Below are 5,570 nucleotides of genomic sequence, written 5' to 3' on the forward strand. Positions count from 1 at the left end.
AGAGACCATGTTCTGACCATCAGTATGCAATACAGTGTTTTGTACAGTGTTTCATCACTGTAATTCTAGGCCAGGCCAAGGACTGATATGAGTAGGGTACTTAGTATCTTGTTAAATTTAACCTCATTTCATGGAGAAGGTGCTATACTAGGAGTTGAAAGTATTATAAAACTACAGAGGAGTGAGGTATTACATTCCTCATAGGGTCAGTAAAGACTTTGAGTATGAGGTAGTGACAGGTGAAATATATTTTGAGGCCTGGGGAGACTTCTATAGGAACAATATGGGACAAATGAGAAGCTACTTCAAGCTCAAGATAAAGTAGGCAACTTGTATGTGGGTGAATAAATACTTTAGTACCTCTTGCATTGACCAATTTGCCATGCTTCAGCCCCGGATATGAACAGTTATTTTGTCCCCAAAAAGCATTTGACCTATGCTATACCCAAATGCATGTAACTGTAAATCATGAATAGATGTTTTAATATATTGAGCATATGTTTTTATTTTATAAACGTCTAACATCTGGAGAATTTTATGAAGGTGTCTATGCCCATATTGGTAAATAGGAACAAACAAATCAGTAGTAAAAGTTATTTAAAAACAGGCAAGCACATGCCTATATTCCCAGTACTTGGGAGACTGAGACAAGGACTGCAGGTTCAAGGCCAGCCTCAGGAACTTAGTGAGACCCTCAGCAACTTAGCAAGACCCTGTTTCAAAAAAAAATAAACGGAGCTGGAGATATAGCTTGGAGAAAGAAATGCCTCGGTACAAAAAAAGGGCAAATTACTATAGGGTTACAAAAAGTAGATCAGTTGTTTCTTACTAACAGGCGCAGGTGAAAAGAAGGTATGAGTGATTGTTAATGGGTTTTGGGGGGTTGTGAAAATATTCTAACATTGATAATGATTGCAAAATTCTGTGTATACATGAAAATCCACCCACATACACTTTGAACAGATGAATTTTATGGTCTGTAAATTATATTTCAATAAACCTGTTAAAATCATTGCAGTTTTGAACTGAGTATGGTGGTACACACCTGTGATCCCAGTATTTGGAAGGCTGAGCCATAAGGAATATAAGTTGGAGGCCATGCATGGTAACATAGCAAGGCCCTGTTTCAAAATATAAAACAACAAGGACTTAGGTATTGCTCAGTGATAGAAGGCCTCCAGGTTCAATACCCAGTACCACGAAAAATCAGTACAATTTTGGAAGAATTTTTTTGGAATTCACCCATTTATTTATTTATTTATTTATTTTTATTGTTATGCATCTTAATGGGGTACAAGATGGTAGAGGCATACATGCACTCATCCCTAGATAATGTTTATGTTAAGTAATAAATCAGAATATGAACTGTACATAGGCAATGATACTAAATGTTTAAATTTTTCTTTTGATTTTTCTGCACTTTTCAATCTTTTCTTTTTAACTTACCAATTGCTTTATTTTTACCCTTTCTTTTTTATTTTTTAATTTTTTATTGGTGCACTGTATTCATACATCATAGTGGGATACAAAAAAAAAAACTTTTGTAGACATACATGCACACATCGCCAGTCAACCCCCACCAGATCCCCACCCCATTCCCTCCCCATCCCTCCTTCCCATGCTTGGCTTAGTGGTTGACATCTAGTATTAAAGCAATTTATCCAAAATTAACAATGATAATCTCACATAATAGTTTCATTTGTCTGATACCAAGCTTTTGATAACTTAAAGATAATATTTCAATATTTCTTTTTGCTTTCTTTCTTACCAGAGAATCTTTTCTAGTGAGATTTCCTTTAATAACTTCTTTTCTTGTAAATTTCTCATTATATATGGAAAATATGCATTAAAGGTTAAAACACAACTGGATGTGGTGGCATAAGCTTGTAATCCCAGCATTTGAGAAGGCTGAGACAGGAGGACCACAGTCCATGGACAGCCTCAGCTACTTAGAAAGTAGTGAGGCCCTTTGCAACTTGGTGAGACTCTGTTTCAAAATAAAGTATAAAGCCGGGTGTGGTGGCGCACGCTTGTAATCCCCAGGCTTGGGAGGCAGAGACAGGAGGATCGCGTAGTTTCGAAGCCAGCCGCGCTGGCTTAAGAGACCCTGTTTCTAAATTTAAAAAAATAATAATAATATATATATATATAATATATATATATTATATATATATATATATGTCTGGGAGTGGGTAGAAGGGATTCTAGGAACCCCAGTACCACCAAAAAAAAAAAAAGAATAAAAAATAGGGCTGGGGGTGTAGCTTGGAGGTAGAATGCCCCTGGGTTCCATCCCCAGTACTGCAAAAAATAATGTTAAAACACATTTTTAATTTTTAAGTTTAAAATAACTTTTTTATCCTGGTTACTTTTCACATTTTGTAATTTTTCTACTTTGTGTTATTTTAATAGTCAAAATAAAAGCAGTTGAAAATAGCATAAACTATTCATCACACATTTTTTTTTTGGAGGTACTGGGGTTCCTGGAAACCCTTCTACCTCTGGGCTACACTCCTAGAACTATTACATATATATAATTTTTTTAAAAAATTTGGAAACAGCGTCTCCTAGGCCAACGAGGCCGGCTTCAAACCTGCGCGATCCTCCTGTCTCCGTTTCCCAAGCGTGGGGATTACAAGCGTGCACCACCACGCCCGGCCTTCCATCACACATTTTAACATCTACAAAATAATAAGGATTAAGTTAGCTAAGACAAATCGAGCAATCATTAGGAAACAACTTGCAAAAGTAATAGTACCTCTGGTAAACACACCTAGTAAACACATGAAAATATGTTGCACATCAATTATAGTAGAAAAAATATTAAAACAAGCCAAGTGTGGCGGTGGATGCCTGTGACCTCAGTACTTGGGAGGCAAGACAGGATGATCAGAGGTTCAAGGCCAGCCTTGCCAACTTAGCAAGATCCTGTTCCAAAATAAATTTAATTCATCAATATACTGAAGAATACTATGGAGATAATAAAATGGGGGTAAATCTATATGTACAGATGCAGAAACATCTCTACAGGATATTTCAAAATGAAGAAAGCAAATTTTAAAAGAGAATGTATGACATTTAAAAACTATATGTTAATATATGTAAATATTATATAGGTAAATTATATGTAAGGCATAAGATAAATTATTATCTATGGGTGACTTGTACTTTTTACAAAGGGAAAGGATTTAGTTTTAATCCTAAATCTGCTACTTATTAAGATGTGAGACCTTGTATAAATTAATTTCAGTTTTCTCATTTGTAATAGTGGGGCTAAAATTATATAGGTTTCATGAGGTTTTCTGGAAAATAAAACGGAAAATGCATGTAAGAGTTCAATATCAGTCTGTTTTGTATTATTACTTTTCTTTGGTTTCAGGGATTGAAACCAACCCGGGACATTCTACCTCTGAGCTACACCCCCAGCCCTTTTAAGCTTTTTTATTGTATATGTTTTCTTTTCGATTGGTGTATTGTAATCATACATCTTTTTAAAATTTCCACACATTTTTATTGGTGCATTGTAATAAAAAATCTTTTATTTATTTATTTATTTTTTTGGTACTAGGAATGGAACCCAGGGGCATTCTACCTCCGAGCTACACCCCCGCCCTATATTTTATTCTTTAATTTGAGACAGGGTCTCTCTGAGTTGTGGAGGGCCTCACTAAGTAGTAGCTGAGGCTGTCTTCGAACTGCAAGCCTCCTGTTTCAGCCTCCCAAATGCTGGGATTACAAGCGTGCACCACTAAGCTCAGCTGTAATAATACATCTTAATGGGATACAAGATTATAGAAGCATACATGCACACATTATTTAGCCCTTCCACAATTTCCACCTCATTGCCTTCCCCCTCCCTCCTTTTCATGTTCGGCCTAGTGATTGACTATGATGTGTTTGTGAAATGCACCGTGTGGATCTTGATACAATTCAGGTTGACAGAGGCATACAACACTTGTTAAGTTGCTGAGAGTCTCATTAAGTTGCTGTGACTGGCCTTGAACCTGTGTTCTTCCTGTCTCAGACTCCCAAATACTGCAATCACAGATGTGTGCTACTGTACCATGCTATTTTTCTAACTGTAATAATTTTCATGGAGTTTCTGAAATCAGAAAATAATAGTAAAGAATAAATTGACAATACATTTTCAGATAATGGTTTAGTGACTTCATTATTAAGAGCAAACAAAGTCAGCAGAAATGGTCTAAAAGCTCCCCACTGGGAACAGAATGACTGGTATAAACTCCAAGGGAGCACCCTGGATGGGGAAAGCTTTAGATATCTGCTCTTAAGTGCTATTGGAAACCGAAGCATTGGTATCTGCATTATCCCAAACCTGTCAGTTAAGTAACTCTTCCAAGGTCCTATAGAGTAGAACCAGATATATTACTCAGTTCTCGGTGATTCCAAATTCATGTTCCTTCATGTTGCACAACACTGTGCAGATTCATTTAAGGGGAGAGTGAGGAAACTTTCCCCTGGTGCATCCCCTAAGTTTCTTGCACAGCCATTGCTTTTCACACACCCAGACTGTTGCTTTGCTCTAGGGACTGGAAAGTGGAAGTGGAATCCCATTCTGGGCTGATTTAAAGTTACGCATTCTACGAGGTCATGGGCTCGATGAAAACTCTTGAGCTATCTCACTGGCTTGGGAGTAAAGCAGAAGTGGCAAAAGCTGACAAAGCCCAGCTGGGACAAGGATGTTGAAATGAACACAAATAACATGTTTTTATGAATATGAAATCTTAAACGTACTCAGGCTTTTCTGCTTATACTTTCCATATCATATTCCCAACCTTGGAGTTAATAAATACTCTTCCCTTCTTTCTCTCTATCTCTGAGCTATATCCCCAGCCTATTTTTTTAAATTAAAAACAAAGTCTACGTTGTTGAGGGTCTCACTAAATTTCTGAGGCTGGCCGAGAACCTGCTCTCTGAGCCTCTTGAAAACTGGGATTACAGGCATGCGCCGCTACATCCAGCCTCTCCCTTCTCTTTTGTCAACTCTTTCAGGTGCCTCATTATGTTGTTCTGTCCCATTCATTCATCCTTAGAATCAAACTTCTCCCTGGAGTTCTGTGTAACTCACAGCTGTGCTATATTTTCTCATGGCCATAGATATCTCAAGTTCAGATTTAAATGGATCCTGAACAGTATTTTGATACTCTTTTCCCAGTCCTCAAAAGCCCTTCAGTAATTCTTCCATAGTATCGTGTGTGTGTGTGTGTGTGTGTGTGTGTGTGTGTGTGTGTGTGTGTGTTACTGAGGGTGGAAGCCAAAGGCTTTCTATCTCCGGGCTACAGTCCCAGACCTATTTTATATTTTATTTGGAAACAGCGTCTCACTAAGTTCCCAAGAGCTTCACTAAGTAGCTGAGGCTGGCTTCAAACCCGTGTGATCTTCCTGTCTCAGCCTCCCAAGAGCGGGGATTACAAGCATGCGCCACCATGCCTGGCTCTTAGTAATCTAATACCTTAAACATGGAATTAAATATCTCAAGCCAGGCATGGTGGCGCACGCTTGTAATCCCAGCATTTGGGAGGCTGAAACAGGAGGATCACGGTTCACGA

The sequence above is a fragment of the Muscardinus avellanarius genome (genome assembly GCF_963383645.1).
Source record: "Muscardinus avellanarius genome assembly, chromosome: X".
Lineage (NCBI taxonomy): Eukaryota > Metazoa > Chordata > Mammalia > Rodentia > Gliridae > Muscardinus > Muscardinus avellanarius.